Source organism: Marmota flaviventris, chromosome 10 (assembly GCF_047511675.1).
Source record: "Marmota flaviventris isolate mMarFla1 chromosome 10, mMarFla1.hap1, whole genome shotgun sequence".
Classification (NCBI taxonomy): domain Eukaryota; kingdom Metazoa; phylum Chordata; class Mammalia; order Rodentia; family Sciuridae; genus Marmota; species Marmota flaviventris.
In genome coordinates this window covers 124,205,708-124,223,371 of record NC_092507.1, presented here as the reverse complement: position 1 = coordinate 124,223,371, position 17,664 = coordinate 124,205,708, and the positions used below count along the sequence as shown (strand labels likewise).

The 17,664-nt window shown below is 48.0% G+C and overlaps 3 non-coding genes across 3 annotated transcripts; 2 read left to right on the top strand and 1 right to left on the bottom strand.

The window, feature by feature from the left end:
- Positions 1-9,963: 9,963 nt before the first annotated feature.
- Positions 9,964-10,125, top strand: LOC139707504 (U1 spliceosomal RNA). The gene has a single exon (XR_011709060.1). It is a non-coding gene; the product is annotated as a U1 spliceosomal RNA (small nuclear RNA).
- Positions 10,126-13,971: 3,846 nt separating this feature from the next.
- Positions 13,972-14,042, bottom strand: Trnag-ccc (transfer RNA glycine (anticodon CCC)). Its single transcript has one exon. It is a non-coding gene; the product is annotated as a tRNA-Gly (tRNA).
- Positions 14,043-15,811: 1,769 nt separating this feature from the next.
- On the top strand, positions 15,812-15,885 carry Trnan-guu (transfer RNA asparagine (anticodon GUU)). The gene has a single exon. It is a non-coding gene; the product is annotated as a tRNA-Asn (tRNA).
- The last annotated feature ends 1,779 nt before the right edge of the window (positions 15,886-17,664 follow it).

Genomic DNA, 17,664 nt, shown 5'->3' with positions numbered 1-17,664 from the left:
GGCGGCGCTTCCCTTCGCTCTTTTCCGAAAGAAAACCGAAACCAAGGTCACTCGGACTCAGACGCCGACACCGTCTGGACCCCAAACGCGCGGCCCTCACCGGCCGCCTTCCCACCTCTGCTTCCTCTCCCTCTTCCCGCCCTTACCCGCTGCCCACTCGTGGACAGGCTCTCCCGGACACCCCAGCACCCTTGGTGGACGGCCTTCAGGACCCCTCCTGCGAGGCCCTGTCCCTTCAGGAGCCCCACACCCAGTGGTTCAGGTGGCCACGCGCCAGGGAAGGCGGTGGCGCTCTCCCGGACAGAGAAGGCCGCAAGACTGAGCCCGAGCCTCGCGCTGCCCACAGCGAAAGCCAGGCCGGCGGCATTTCCAGGCCAGAAGACCCGCGTGGCCTCCCCCCGCCCTCCCCGGCTGCTCCAGCGGCCGCGTCCCGCAGACGCCCGGGGCCCACTCCCGGCGCCTGGACCGCGGGCGCCCCCTGCCTGCTCGGCCCGCCCCCCGACGGCCGTCCCTGGGCTCGCGCTCCCCGCGTTCAGCTCGGCTGCGGTCCGGGCGGGGGGCAGAGAGCCTGGCCGGCGGGTGCGGGAGAGGTGGGGGCGGTGACGCCTGCCTGACTCGTGGTAGTGGGGGACTCGTTCCCGCTTTCCCCTGGCATTTACCGTACCAAGAAGCAGCTGTTGTGTTTAGCTCGTCCTCTCTTTTGTTTACTTCGTGGCGTCTTGGGTGTCGTCTTTGTGTTTCCTTGTTTCAACCTTTCTTCTACACTCCTGCTCTCCCTCGGGTCCAGTGTTCTGGGCTTACCGTAGGTGACCTTGGTTTTTCCGCTGTGCTCACTGTCCCGGTGGGACTTAAGAATACCTGCTTGTCACCTTAGGCTGACGCTTCTGCGGACAATGGGGAGGGGTGCAAGCGTCGGATCAAGATATTCCAACAAAAGAATCCGTCAACACCCCAGTGGAAGAAGTGTCAGAGAAGGAGTTTAGAATGTGCCTAGATAAAGGACAAAACAAAGGATGGTACAAGGAGTGAAATCAGAGAAAATACAGGAAGTGAACATCACTTCAATAAATAGAGATTCTAGGAAAATAGAAACAAGCAGAAATCCTTGAAATGAAGAAATCAATAAACCAAATTAGAAATTCAATGGAAAGCTTTCCAACAGACTAGATCACTTGGAAGACAGAGTTTCAGGCAATGAAGACGAAATATATGATCTTGCCAGGCATGGTGATGCACACCTGTGATCCCAGCAGCTTGGGAAGCTGATGCAGGAGGATTAAGAGTTCAAAAGCAGCCTCAGTGACTTAGTGAGGCCCTAGGAGACTCAGCGAGACTGTCTCAACATAACATGTAAACTAAAAAGGGCTAAGGATGTGGCTCAGTGCTTAGGCACCCCTGGGTTCAATCCCTGGTACAAGAAAAAGAAATTATGCATATATATTTTTATATATTTAAAATATTTTTTACTTGTTGATGGACCTTTATTTATTTGTATGTGGTACTGAGAATCAAACCCAGTGCCTCACACATGCTAGGCAAGTGCTCTTCCACTGAGCTACAACCCCACCCTATGCATATATATACTTTATAAAAAATATGGTTTATATGTGTGTGTATGTATGAAAACAAATATATATATATATATATATATATATATATATATATATATATATATATATATATACACACACACACACACATACATACATATCTTGAAAACAAAGTTGACCGTGGAGAAAAGATTTTAAGAGACCATGGACAGAATGGCTTAGAAATATGGAATAAGGGCTGAGATTGTAACTCAGTGGTAGAGCACTTGCCTAGCATGTGTGAGGCACTGGGTCCAATTCTTAGCACCAAACATAAATAAATAAAATTAAGGTCGAACAAAAAGTAAAAAAATATTTTAAAAGAAATATGGAATAAACTGAAAAAACACAATTTAATATTTATTGGGATAGACGAAGGCTGAGAGATACAAAGAAAAGGAGTGCACAATCTTTTCAATGAAATAATATCAGGAAATTTCCTAAAACTAAGAATAAAATGGAAAGTCAAATACAGGAGGCTTACAGGACCTCAAATATACAAAATTACAATAGATCCACACCAAGCCACATTATTATGAAAATGCCTAACATACAGAACAAGGATAGAATTTCTAAAGACTTCTAGAGAAACACAACAGGTAATATTTAAAGGAAAACCCAAGGGTTGGGGATGTGGCTCAAGCCGCGCTCTCGCCTGGAATGTGTGCGGCCCCCGTTCGATCCTCAGCACCACATACAAACAAAGATGTTGTGTCTGCCGAAAACTAAAAAATAAAATATTAAAAAAAAACATAAAGGAAAACCCAAGACCCTCAACCCACACCCTCAAAGCAAGGAGGTCTTAAATACCAATCTCTGAGAGGAAAATGAATTCCAGCCAAGAAAATACCCAGAGAAAATAAGCTTCAGAATTGATGATGAAATAAAAACCTTCCATGGTAAGCAAATGTTAAAGAATTCACAACTTGAAGGCTTGCACTATGAAACACATTCAAGATATTTCATGAAGAAGATACAAAAATTAAAAGTTAAACCAGCAAAGGGAGGAATTACACTAAAAGAACAATGTGTCAATGATAAACTAATTCAAATTAAAATAAAATGACAGGGAATAAAAATCATATCTCAATAATAACATTAAAAGTAAATGCCCTAAACTCATCAATCCAAAGATGCAGACTGGCAGATTAGATTGAAAAACAAGACCCAAGAATATACTGTCTCCAAGAGACTCACCTCATAGGCAAAGACATCCTCAGACTGAAGGTAGAAGGATGGGAAAAAAACATAGTCACGTGGATCTCGTAAACAAACTGGGTTTTTATCCTCATATCCGATAAAGTGGACTTCAAGCCAAATTAATTAGAAGGGAAGGGATAAAAAAGGACATTTCATAATGCTTAAGGGAATTTGCAGGGAAATGGATGGCATTAGAGCAGATTATGCTAAGTGAAGCTAGCCAATCCCTAAAAAACAAATGCCAAATGTCAATTCTTTGATATAAGGAGAGTAACTAAGAACAGAGTAGGGAAGAAGAGCATGAGAAGAAGATTAACATTAAACAGGGATGAGAGGTGGGAGGGAAAGGGAGAGAGAAGGGAAATTGCATGGAAATGGAAGGAGACCCTCAGGATTATACAAAATTACATACAAGAGGAAGTGAGGGGAAAGGGGAAAAAAAACAAGGGGGAGAAATGAATTACAGTAGATGGGGTAGAGAGAGAAGAGGGGAGGGGAGGGGAGGGGGGATAGTAGAGGATAGGAAAGGCAGCAGAACACAACAGAAACTAGTATGGCAATATGTAAATCAGTGGATGTGTAACTGATGTGATTCTGCAATCTGTATACGGGGAAAAATGGGAGTTCAAAACCCACTTGTATCAAAATGTGAAATATGATATATCTATGTAATGTTTGAATAACCAACAATAAAAATTATTTTAAAAAAAGGAAATATCACAATGGACACTATTGAAATAAAATAATCTATTATTCAGAACCTATTTTGAAAATTTGTACTCCAATAAAATAGAAAATCTTGAAGACATAAACAAATTTCTAGAGACATATGATCAACACAAATTGAATCAGGAGGCTATAGAAAATTTAAACAGATCAATTTCAAGCAATGAATTTGAAGACACCGTCAAAAGCCTACCAAGAAAGGAAAGCCCAGGACCAGATGGATTCTCAGCTGAGTTCTACCAGACCTTCAGAGAAGAACTAACACCAGTCCTCCTCAAATGATTCCATGAAATAAAGAGGGAACCATTCCAAACTCATGCTATGAAGCTAGTATTACCCTGATACCAAACCAAACAAAGACACATCAAGGAAAGAAAATTTCAGACTAATATCCCTGATGAATATAGATGCAAAAATTCTTAATAAAATACTGGCAAACTGCATACAAAACATATTTACAAGATAGTACACCACAATCCAGTGGGGTTCATCCCAGGGTTGCAAGGTTGATTCAACTTATGGAAAACAATAAGCATAATTCATCACATCAATTGGCTTAAATACAAGAATCACATGGTTATCTCAATAGATGCAGAAAAAGCATTTGACAGAATACAGCATCCATTCATGTTCATAACACTAGAAAAACTAGGGATAATATGAACACACCTCAACATTGTAAAAGCTATCCATGCTAAACTCAATGTCAACATCATTCTAAATGGAGAGAAATTGAAAGCATTTGCTCTAAAACCTGAAACAAGACAAGGATGCCTTTTCCACTGCCTCTGCTTAACATAATCCTGAAAACTCTAGCTGGAGCAATTAGACCGAAGAAAGAAATTAAAGGGATACAAATAGAAAAGGAAAAACAAAACTAACCCTATTTGTTGATGACATGATTGTATATTTAGAAGACACAAAAATCTCCACCAGAAAACTTCTAGAACTCATGAATGAATTCAGCAAAGTAGGAGGAAATAAAATGAACACCCATAAATCAATTGTATTCCTGTACATCAGTCAATGAATTGACTGAAAGAGACATTAGGAAAACTATCCCATTCACAGATGCCTCAAAGAAAATAAAATATTGGGAATAATATTATATATTACTATTATAGTAATGCAGCCACATCAACAAAAGAGGTGAAAGAACTCTACAATGAAAACCACAGAACACTAGAGAAATACATTGAACACTTTCGAAGATGGAAAGATCTTCCAGGCCCTCAGATAGGCAGAATTAATATTGTCAAAATGGCCATACTAACAAAAGCATGACAGATTTAATGCTATTCCTATTAAAATTCCAATGATGTTCTTAACAGAAATAGAAAAAATAGTCATGAAATTCATTTGGAAAAATAATAGGCCCAGAATAGCCAAAGCAATCCTCATCAAGAAAAGTAAAGCAATACATCAATCGATGAATTGACTGAAAGAGACCTTAGGAAATCATACCACAGAGGTATAATAACAAAAACAGCATGGTATTGGAACCAAAACAGAACTGAAGACCAATGGTACAGAATAGAAGACACAGGGAGAAACCCACATAAATACAGTTATCTCACACTAGACAAAGGCACCATAAACATACATTGGAGAAAAGACAGCCTCTTCAACAAATGGTGCTGGGAAAACTGGAAATCCATATGTAATACAATGAAATGAGACCCCTGTCTCTCACCCTGCACAAAACTCAACCCAAGTATATCAAGGACCTAGGTATTAGACCAGTCACCGTGCATGTGCTAGAAGAAAATGTAGACCCAAGTTTCCATCATATCAGCTTAGGAACCAACTTCTTCAACAAGACTCCTAAAGCACAAGAAGTAAAATCAAGTATCAATAAATGGGATGGTATCAAACTAAAGAACTTTCTCACAGCAAAGGAAAAATTAAGAACCTGAAGAGAGAGCCTATAGAATGAGCCATATGCACCTCAGATAGAGCATTAATCTCCAGGATATATATAAAAAACAACATAAAAAATGAATAACCTAATCAATAAATGGGGCACAGGAACTGAACAGACACTTCCCAGAAGAAGACATACAAATGGGTGATAAATATATGAAAAATGGTCAAGATCTCTAGCAATTAGAGAAATGAAAATTGAAATGACACTGAGAGTCCATCTTGCTGTAGTCAGAATGGCAATTATCAAGAATACAAGTAACAATAAGTGTTGGCGAGGATGTGGGGGAAATGGTACATTCATACACTGCTGTGGGACTGCAAATTGGTTCAAGGGTTCTGGAAACCAGTATGGAGATTCCTCAGAAAACGTGGAATGGAATCACCATTTGACATTGTTATCCCACTCCTCTGCATATACCCAAAGGACTTAAAATCAGCCTATTATAGCAATGCAGCCACATCAATCTTCATAGCAGCTCAATTCACAACAGCTATGGAACCAACCTAGGTGCCTTTAAAGAGATGAATCAATAAAGAAAATGTGATACATATACACAATGGAATATTACTCAGTTTTAAAGAAGAATGAAATTATGGCATTTGCTGATAAAACTGGAGGCTATCATGCTAAGTGAAATAAGCCAAACCCCCCCAAAACATCTTATATGCAGATGCTGACTCACAATAGGCAGGGTGGGTTGGGAGAGGAGTGGAGGTTCACTGGGTTGGACAGGGGTAGGTGGGGGAAGTGAAGGGGGAATGGGAATAGGAAAGAGAGCAGAATGAATTGGTCATAACTTTTCTATGTTCATATATGTATACCGGACCAGTGAAACCCACATCACATGCAACCACAAGAATGGAAAGTTATACTCCATGTATGTATGATATATCCAAATGCATACTGACATGTCATGCATAACTAAAATGAACAAAATTTAAAAAGCAAAAAGAAAGAAAAGTGAATAGACTTCCACCTTGGGGTTTCATAATATTCAAATGAATTTTGTGTTTATGAATAAAATATCCATTCACAAAGTAAGTTAGCATTAAAAATAAATTTAAAATGGAATTTATAAAACGTGTCCACAAAAAGGATTTCTTGTTAATAGCTTTCTTTGTGAGAGTCCCCAAACTGGAAGCAATTCAAATGTTCTTCAAGAAGTGAATGAGGGGCCGGGCTGGGGCTCAGCGGTAGCACACTTGCCTGGCATGTGTGAGGCACTGGGTTCCATTCTCAGCACCACATATAAATAAAGACCTGTCAAGAGGAGGAGGAGGAGGAGGAGGAGGAGGAGGAGGAGGAGGAGGAGGAGGAGGAGGAGTAAAGACAAAAGAAAAAAACTAAGTGAATGAAATCTGGATGCAGTAATGCAGGCCTGTAATCCCAGTGTCTGGGGAGGGTGAGGCAGGAGGATTGCAAGTTCAAAGGCAGCCTCAGCAATTTAGCCAGGTACTAGGCAACACTGTCTCTAAACATAATGCAAAAAAGGGCTGGGGATGTGGGTCAGTGGTTGAGTGCCCCTGGGTTCAAACCCCAGTACTTAAAAAAAAAAAAAAAGAAAAAAAAAAAGATTGGAAGAGAAAGAGAAACATATAAAGATGTTAACATAACAGTAGTTAATGGTGGGGATATGGATATGTGGTCATTATACACACACACATATTAGTTGTGGATGGACACAATACCTTTATTTTATTTCTTTCCTTTTATGTGGTGCTGAGGATTGAACCCAGGGCCTCACACATGCTAAGCAAGTGCTCCACCACTGAGCCACAATCCCAGCCCACACTGTTGTCTTCTTTAATAAATCTACATATTTTTAAAATTTAAAAATGAATGATCCATAGGGCTGGGGTTGTAGCTCAGTGGTAGAGCACTTGCCTCACAAACCTGAGGCACTGGGTTCGAACCTCAGCACCACATAAAAATAAATAAAGGTATTGGATCCATCTACAGCTAAAAAAAAGTTTAAAAAAATATGATTGACCCATAAATGAAAGAACAGAATAGTTATGGTAGGAGTGTTGCAGGTGAGAGGAATGTGTAAAGAGGAGGGAAAACAGTTCTGGAAAGAATTTTAAGATTTTATTTTATTTGTTTAAATTGTGGTTGGATACCATACCTTTATTTCACTCATTTATTCTTATGTGGTGCTGAGGATGGAACCCAGGGTCTCACCGTGTGAGGTGAGCGCTCTCCGCTGAGCCACCACTGCAGCCCCAGGTTGAAGACATTTGAGGAGCAGTAACTGGGATAAGAAAGTCATTGTAGGGAGGAAGGTGGACCTTGAGTATATTTGGGAATTTTTATTCCTGTCTTATGATTCTTCTTTTGGTGTTTATACAAACAGAATAACATGCACAGTTACATTTCTTTTCAAGATCATTTCTCTTTTCTTCGGAGCAGTATCCACACAGTGGTTCCGAACATGTCTTTTGGAGCAGGCCGCCTCAGGTTCAAATTCCTAGTTTGAATTCTCCTCTGAGTGGCCTGGATAGGTTACTTAACGTCTTTGTCTGTTTTCTCATATGTAAAATGAGGACTCTGAGGCCACTGACCTGTTGTAGGGGTCAAAGGATGAGCTCTGGTGTCCAGTTCGTGGGCTGTGGCCGCGACAAGGTCCTCTGCACCTACTCACTGGGCGTCAGCTCTGGCTCTGTGGGTGGAACAGCGAACTAACATAGGACGTGATGAAAACCGATCGTTAGTTGGCATCTGGAACGTCCCCAAAGGCTCATGTGTTGAAGGCTTGGCCCCCCAAAGCAGTGGTGTTCAGAGGTGAACCAATTTGGGGGAAGTGACTGCATTGCGAGGGCTCTAACTTCAGTGGATGGACCCATTGATGGATTCATCATTCAATGGCATTATTGGGAGGTGGTGGAACCTGTAGAAGGTGGCACCTAGTAGAAGGGAGTGGGTCCTTGATGGCATGCCCTTGGGGACTATGTCCTTGACAATTTCCTGTTTCTGTTTTCCAGAGGGTGAGCAACTTTTCTCTGCCTCATCTTTCTGCACAATTTTTCTGCCTTCTTTAGGATAAAAAAAAAAAAAAAAAAAAATCCACTGACCGTGGACTGAAACCATCACAGATCCTGAAAGCTGACTAACATGATGATTTTGTTTAAGTTTCATCACTTTTCTAAGGCAGAGGATTTCGAAGGGAGAGTACAGTCCTCCTCTCTGCGCAGCAGTGATCTGCTTGCAGGAAACCCCTCAATGTAGGGTAGGCTTGCTCCTCAAGGGAGCTGCAGATTGCGAGCTGTAGAAACCACGTGTCTCGCACCTGCAGAACGCTCTGCACAGTGATGGGGCCCGCCAGGCTCCAGGCTCCTCTGCCAGCGAGAAGGAAGTCGCCTTCCCACCCTGCGGTGGTCGGACGCATCCTCTCCCTGGAGCCCAGCTGGCTGTGCACAGAGGCCTGCAGACCGCGGGCGAGGACCTCCACGCCAGCGCTCGCTGGAGGGGTCCAGCTTTGTGCCCAGCTCGGACCCGGAGTGAGATTTCCCGGAGTCACCTCCACAGCGGCTGTCACCGCGACCTTCGGTGTCCACGGGGACACGTGGGAGCCAGGCTGCTTTTATTCTAGGCGGTCACTGGTCGGCTCTTGACCGCCTGGAATAAAAGCAGCGTGTCCTCGAGCAAAGGCCCAGACGTCCACCCTCCGAGTGCGAGGCGCTCCCCCGGCGGAGCTGACGCGTCGTGCTGAGAGCGCCCCGGGCTTTCTCGGGGGTGGTGGCCGCCGCCTTCTCAGCGCAGGAGGGTCCGCCGACAGGGCTGGTGCCGGGGTCCTTTGTGGGGTCCCTCGGAGGGCCTCCCATCTCCCTCTAAGCCGCGGTCCCTGCCTCGGTGGCCAGTTCCCCTGCTGAGCGGGGATGGCTGCACCGCCTCGTTTTCCTTCTTGGCCTTTCCTCGTTTCCACTGCCCAGGGGAAGTCCTGTCCGACACGAGTGGACTTCCTCGGTCCGGGGCCACCGGACCCGGGCCCGCCGGGAAGAGACAAAGGGTCACCGAGGAGGGGCGGTGCCAGGGAGCCGTTTCTCCTTCACATCCTCGGGCGCAGGTCGGGGTTGGGGAGAGAAGTTCTATTACCAAGAACCCACGTTCCGGGAGAAGTGGCGCCGCGCACCGCCCGAGCACCCGGCGGGACGCGAGTTAAGCAGGGAGCGGCCGCGCACTTCCCGCAGCGGCTGCGGGGGCGCGGTTCTGCGGAGTGGACCGCTGAGGGCAGGGAGCGGCGGAGGGACCGAAGGCGAGGCGCAGGTCCAGGGCGGGGCTCCTTCTGTGACGTCATCACAGGGGCGGGCGTATGTAGATAAGGGGGCGCGGGGGCTGCTGAGCGGGCACCTGCAGCACAAAGGCTATCCACTTGCTGTGCTGTGGGAGCAAGCGCACGGCTCTAAGCAGGGTCCACTCGCTGTGCGTGAGGACTAAGGAGGCCCGGGATTGCGGCTGTGCAGTGACCGTGTGTGTACAGTGGAGGGCAAGGGAGGCTGTGCTGCGAGGGCAGGCGAGCGAGTCATACTTACCTGGCAGGGGAGATACCATGATCAGGAAGGTGGTTTTCCCAAGGCGAGGCTTCTCCATTGCACTGCGGAGGTGCTGACCCCTGCGATTTCCCCAAATGTGGGAAACTCGACTGCATAATTTGTGGTAGTGGGGACTGCGTTCGCGCTCTCCCTGGCAAGTTTGTTGCTTAAAAGAAGATCTCAGCTCTTAAGGTGATGTATATCTTACAGCACTAACCTCTGTTGTTCTTGGTGAGATTTTGCTAGAACATTGAGATTGAAAATTGATTTCTAGCAAGCTAAGGAGAGTGTCGTTTTGTTTTGAATTGTAAAAGGCTTTTTCCTACCAAAGCAGATACTTTTCTGCAAGAAGGTTTCTACACACCCCACCTTTCCCCCCATTTACTGAAGGTGGGTCTGGGTTGACCAACCGTTCTGAAGAAAATCCCCAGTGGTATGTGCTGGCTGCTGTCGGTTGGTCATTCTCTCTCGTAAATGACTGACGATCTCATTCTCCTATTGGTTTCTGTAGTTCTATTGAATAGAAATTACCTGGCCTGAAGGAGGACACTCTTCCAAGGCGCGTTCTCTACCACACTCCCTTGGTACCTCTGGGACTAATTCCAAGACCTTCAAGCTCCCAGATGGTCCTGATAAGACACCCAAGTGGATTAAGGTGGAGCGCGGCTCTATCTCCACATCCCCCCCCCCCCCCAAAAAAAAAAAAAAAAAAAAAATAACAACACCAGCACCCCAAACCTAGATGCACGGGGTTACCAGAGGAGTATTCAGAACACTGCAAGTACAGGTCTGGAGGTCCACAGACTGATCTAGTTTGATGAAAAGCCTCTCTTCTCTCCAACAGCGTGGAGATTTCCTTCCTCATGTAAGATTCCTGGACCACGACAGGTCAACTCTTAGCGCCTTACTGAGAATACTTGAGTTTTAAAGTGTCTAGGAATTTCCTTTTCTCAAGGCTGTTTTCACTACTAAGGCTCTAGATCCTTGATGGAGGAGCTTCTGAACAAAAGCAGCCTTCCAATGCAGCCACTGGGCGGGAGTAGCACAGAGTGTGGGATTGGGTTCCTTAGAGTCTTAGGAATGTGAAGAATGAAATCCACTGGGCGGGGGCGGGGGCGGGGGCGGGGGCGGGGGGGGGCGGTGACAGCAAAGTAACAGGATTTATTGAGTAGTAGAAAGAAGATGGAGCTCACAAAGGGAGGGGGTCCCAAGAGAGGCATACCAGAAAATGGCTATTATCTAGTGGTTTTTGTGAATCTACATGATCTATTTGAGCTAGCCCCCAACCAATCCTGAGTAAGACATTCCGTGTCCATGGCCTCCTCACCTGTTCTTTGATCCAGTCAGGTTACTCTGTGTCCCTTTGTGATGGGGGTCTGGGACCAGACAGCAGGTGTCTTACCACTTAGTTTGTTTTTGTTTCATTTTTTCTCTGCTAACCCAGAAGTAGGCCTGGCCTGGATGAAGCCTGCCTTGTGTCTGTGGTTTCTCAACCCTGCTGAATAAAAACCTGACCTGAAGGAGTCCAACTCTCCTACCTGCCCATTTTTACCCTTTCTCCTGCCTCGCTTGGATACTGTCAGACAAACTGACATTACTACATTAGGTTTTGTCTCCCTTTGGGAAGCTCATTCTTTTGGTCCTAGATCCACCAGTGGCCCGTGGGCTGGCTCTATGAGTGTGCTATGCCTCAATTTTGCAAATGTCTTATGAAAAAAGAATATTAAGTACTTCGTGGATTTGTTGCATGACTCAAATGTGATGATCTAGTGCAGCCTGCATTAAACCTAGGCTGGAAAGAAACAATCTCCAAGCTAAGTTCTCTCCCTTAATTATGAAATACAAAAGAAAAGTGCATAGGATTCTTGTTAGCTGCATAGTGGGCTGGACACTGGACCCCCGTCTGTCTGCTTCCTTATCACGTGTTTGCCTCAAGGCTGAGCACTCAGCCCCATTCAGAGCTGAACACTCAGCCCACTCAAGGCTGAGCACTCAGGCCCATTCAAGGGTGAGCACCCAGCCCCACTCAAGGATGAACACTCAGCTCCCACTCAGGGGTGAACACTGCGCTCCCACTCAAAGGTGAGCACTCAGCCCCACTCAAGGGTGAACACTCCGCTCCCACTCAGGGGTGAACACTCAGCTCCCACTCAGGGGTGAGCACTCAGCCCCACTCAATGGTGAACACTCAGCCCTCAGCCCTCTGGTGAAATGGAAATCCACATCTGACCCCTGCCCCCCTCCCTCTCCCCCTTCTCTCTCTCTCTCTCTCTCTCTCTCTCTCTCTCTCTCTCTCTCTCTCTCCCCTGTCAATCAGACACCACCGCAATAAAGACCTCTTGGTTGTTCTGAGTGTCCTGGTCACTTTCCTTTCACTTCTGCTTTCACAACATTTGAATGAGTTTGTATTTTTGAAGAAAACCATACACTTGGAGCTCATCAAATAATCACTAACAGAAAGACAGCTGGAGACCCCGAGCTGGGTGATTAAAAACACACTGAAGTATAACAGATGCATCAAAATAACATTTCAAGAGAAATTAAATATTTTGGACTAACAATATAAATACAATCTATAGAAATTTATCAATAGAATCACAGCAGTATATACAAAAGGAGACATAGTCTACTTAAGTATTCATGTATTTAAAACTGGAATCAACAACTCAAAAGCTTGTAAACAAAGTACCAAGTCTAGGTAGTTTTTTATTTTTTAATTAACTCTACTAATTAGTACAGGAGAAGAGAGAGAGAGAGAGAGAGAGAGAGAGAGAGAGAGAGAGAGAGAGAGAGAGAGAGAGAGGGGCCAGTGTGTGTGTGTGATACCAATTCCCTGTACAATTTCTTCCAGAAAATTTAAATCAAGGGACAGCTTAACTATTTTATGAGGCAAGTTCTAGTTCAGTACCAAAACCAACAAATGACCGGGGGTGTTGAAATAATCTGGGTTGCTGCCCAGGTTTTCAGAATCAACCCTGGAGGGAGTTAGGAGCAAGAAGGAAACTGAGCCTGCAGGATTTTATAGGAGGGGGAGGAGGATGTACAGGAGAAGAGGGAAGAGGAGGAGGGGAGGAGGAGGGGGGGAGAGGGGGAACCAGGGCAGGAGGTAGAGGAGGAGAAGGATCAGGGGCAGGAGGAGCAGGGCAGGAGGAGGGGCACAGGGGGCTGGCGCAGGAGGAGGAGGGGGGGGGGCAGGAGGAGCAGGGCAGGAGAGCTTCCCCGCAGACTGGAGCCAATTCTACTCAGTTCTGTTGTCCTGGCGTCTCCCTCTGAGCTCTTCCCGAGGCCTTTTCATGAGAGTAAAGGACCGGTGGCCCTTGGCCAGTGCGCTGGAGTGGGCAGCACTTGGACTGGCTGCGAAGAGCGGGTGAAAACAGGCGGGGTCCACAGACAGGACGCAGCTTGGCTCGTCCCGGGCTCCTCCCACGCCGCCCGAGGCCGTGGGGGGGGGGGCTGGGCTGCAGAGCTCCAGGGGATCCAAACTCTGCGCAGAAGGCAGGGCGCCCGTCGGGGGGCGAAAGCAGGAGGGCTAGAAGGGCGTCCCCCTCGCCGCGCTCCTGGGCCACCCTGAATTTTGCCCAGACGCCGCGGACTGACTTTGATCGGGGCCACCAGGCACAGGGGCGGCTGTCCGGCCGGCGGCGGCCCCGCGCAGAACCCGCGAAGCGAGTGGGTCTGGGCTCCCCGCCTCCCGGTCCCGTGGCCCTGCCATCGGGCGTTCCCTTCCGGGTCCCCTTCTGCACGGAGAACGGCCCAGTGATCTGTCCAGTGCCCTGTCCAAGTGCAGGAAGTGAATCCGTGCGCAGGAGCCTCCAGATCCGAGGAAAAAGGGTGGCGCGGTTTCGACAGTCTCAGCCTGTGACTGGCGAGGTCCCGTCCTGTGTGGCAATTGGGAAATGACACTGAAGTCGTGGGCTTTGTGGTCTTTATGACCAGGGTTTGCTGGAGACCAGGGGAGAGAAGGCGAAAGCAGGGCCCCCAGCTGCGCTAAGAAAAGGCGTGCATTGGCCGGGAATCGAACCCGGGTCTCCCGCGTGGGAGGCGAGAATTCTACCACTGAACCACCAATGCCCCACATTCTCATAATATCATGGGCCATCTCAGTAAAATTTGGAGACGCGCTTCCCAACCTTACAATAGACGTGCTGCGCCCTTTGAAAGAAGCGATCCCCCTCACCCCAGATAATACATTAAAAGGGGCTCCATGGACTTTCCAGGATGAAGGAAATTTTGTATCACTTCATCTAAGAGATGGTTACTTCTTGTCAAAAGTCCTGTGCTCCCTCACTGAAGATCCCTGCGCTTTAGCCTGTGTTACACTGGAGTCATTTACTGTTAGCAAAATAAATGCTAAAAATTGCTGGCGCTGGGCTGGTGCTAGAGCGGAGCCTGGCACGTGTGAGGCGCTGGGTCCGGTCCGCAGCACCACACAGAGATCAGTACAGTTACAGTGGACACGCGTTAGACTTGACCTAAAATATCCAGGTAGCCTTGAATCTCTCTTCTCACTTCTGATTTGGTTTTAGAAAGGCCCCACTGAGGTTGCAAACCCGAACCAGAACAAGCTGGTTGGCACCTTCGGACGATCCAGGGGCAGCGCCTCACTTTTTGAGGCTTGCGCTTTGGGGAGGACTGGCCCTGTCACCTCTCGGGCAGGGAAAGGACCGCTCCAACCTGTCCTCTAGGCCGAGGCGGGATACGCACGTAGGCTTTCCTTTCCCAGACCCGGAGAACTCTGGAGCCCAGGCAAGTGTCGCCCTGGCGTCCAGGTAAGTGGCCCAGGGCCGCGGAGGTCAGAGTGGATGGAAAGAAAAGGGAGGCCACGTCCGCGGAGGGCCCTGCGCTCGGGGATCCCGACCGAAGCTGCTGCAGACTGCGCGGAGCGCTGTCCTCGGTGCGCTACGCCGAAGCCCGCGAGACGCCGCGGGGCGGCTCCTCCGCGTCCTGTCCAGGCCGAGGAGCTGGAATAGGCGACAGCTCTGCGGGGACGGCCGCAGGTCGTCGCCTTTACCGCGCGTTCCCGCCTCTGCTTTCCCCTTTCTTCTCTCTCGGCTGCGGTGGGAACCGATTCCGTCTCGCAGCGTCGGCCCTAGGCGCGTCGACGCGCACCTCGGCCCACTCCCGTCGCGGGGTGCAGCGCCACGCCGCCGCTCCCCGCTGGCCGCCGCCTCTGAGGCCACCCGCTCCCGGCGCGGCCACTCGCCCACCCCAGCCCCGGAAGCTCTGGCTGGGACCGCGCAGGCCGTGCGCAGGGCTTCCCGGCCTCCCGGGGTTACCGGGAGACCACCGCGAGGGGAGCCTTCTAACAAGAACCTCGCCTTTGCCGAACTCTGGGAAATCCGCCCTCGGGTTCTTCGGGGGACTCCTACGTGACGACGTCCATGGCTTAATCCAGCAAGTCCTAAGGGAGCGCCCGAGGAGGGCCGAGTCCGGGAGTCGGCGAGGGGACCCAGGACCACGTCCTCGACCTCTGCCGTCGTGGAGCCCCACCGATGCACACAGAAATCCGAAATGCAGGGGCGAGCGACCGGTCGTGTGGGCACAGGACTTTCCCAGGGTGATCGTGGCGCAAAGAACAGACAAGGCCACCGCTAGGACCCACCCGGCGTCTCCGCGGGCTGCGACTCCTGAGACGGGGTGACTTAGCGCCGGGCCAGGGCCTTTCCGCGGCCCTTCTGGCTCCGAATCCCGCAGTCGCCAAGTCTCCTAGGCGACAAACACCGCGATTCACGCTGTGAATCCCTGGATGCTCTTGGCTTTGGAACTTGGTCGGGCACCCTGCAAACCCTAGGGCGCGTCGTCATTCCTCCCCACCAACTAGAGAGGGGACTGTGGACTGCGTCTCTGTGGCGCAATCGGTTAGCGCGTTCGGCTGTTAACCGGAAGGCTGATGGTTCGAGCCCACCCAGGGACGCCAGCGAGCTCTTTAGCCTCCTTCCTGCTCTCACGCAGCGGGACACTTACAGAGCACGACCTCCTCCTGCCACAGTCATGCCACCAGGCCTTCCTACAATATCTGATGGCATAGCGGTCTGGCACCTGAGACACTTAGACATTGACAGGAGGCCAGGCCAGGACGACCAAGGCGAACCCTTTCATCAGCAACCTGAGATAGACATCAGTATCCTGTCTCCACTGGGAACCTGGATTTGGGGATTACTCTGTCTATATACTATTGCCACCTTCATCAGATTTTCGATCCTCTTTTTTTATTTTATTTTATTTTTTATTTTTAATTTTTTAAGCCTGTCTTCCTTAGTGTGTGCTATCACTGAGAGTCTAGCAGGTGCAGTGCTTAGCCAAGGGGCTTTCCATCAGAAGGTCCCAGTCGACATGACACATACACATATTCCGTCGCGTTTTCTGAATAGCTGAACTTCCTGGATGCTTTAAAGTCCTCCAATAACTAGTTGTTTTCTGTGGTGGCCTAGTCAGGGCTGCAGAACTCTGCCCAAGTGACCACAGCTTTCTGACAAGCCACCTATCCAAAGGAAGTGTGTTAGTCAGCTTTACATTGCTCTGACAAAATACCTGAGAAATCAACTTAGAGAAGGAGACATTTATCTTTGGCTCCGAGTTTCAGAGGTTCATAGTTGCTTGGGCCCATCATTGTTGGCTTATGGTGAGGAAGAAGGCCATCCCAGTGGGAAACGCTTGACAGAGCAGAACTCTTCACCCCAAGGGTGCTGGGAAGCAGAAAGAATGAGAGTATTAAGAAGGGTCAGAGACGAAACATACCCTTCCAGGGCATGCTTCTCTGGCTAACTCCTGGTTCCGCCACCTCCCAATGTCCATTTAATCCTGGACCTACCAATGGATTAACCAGAGCCCTCGTGATCCAGTTGCTTCTCAAAAGCCCCACGTCTGAACGTTGCTGCCCTGGGGACCAGGAGTTTAACCCAGATCCCAGCTACAACAGGAGGAATATCTTGGTACTTCTAGCCATGGTTTTCCTCCTCACCATTCCTCTCTTCTTCATAAATATGGGTTTGGGTACATGACAGCACCAGTGCTCCCTCCTGTACAATGCAATGAATTAGCATCCACATAAGTGTCTATTTTTCTTTAACAGAAGTAGACATGGCTTTCAAATTAGCCCATCCAGTCCACATCATTGGCGCCAAGAGAATCCTGCCCCCTGTAACAGGTACCTGAGGGCAGTTGGATGTCTTTCCTCAGCTCTCCTCAATATTTGAACTCTTGGATTTTACATACTTCGTGTGGTTAATGAACAGGGAATTTGTCTCTCTCTTCTCTTGTCATCAAATGATGAATGCAGGTTACAGCTCTCGCGATCTGATCATTCCATCTCCTGCTCACACAGGAGCTTTGGGGATTCCCCATCTCCAAGCCATAAGAGGACTTGAACTTGGCCATCACTTCTCCTGGATCTCCAGCTGGCTGACTTGTCATCTAGGACTTTTGGTCTCCATAATCATGTGAGCCAATTCCTTTCAGTAAGTTTCTCTATACATATCATATTTGGACCTTCTTGGGTTTGTTCTCTGAAGAACCCAGACCAAACACAGAATTTGCAGCAGTTTTGTTCACCATACTTTTGAAAAAGGAAAAGAAAAGAAGAAATTGTGGACAGTTCTCAAGAGTAAGGATCGTGTTCAACATTTCCTTCAAGACAAAGTGCTAAAATTATTTTATTGAACCTATTTCAGTAAAATAGTTTTAGCCTTAGTGT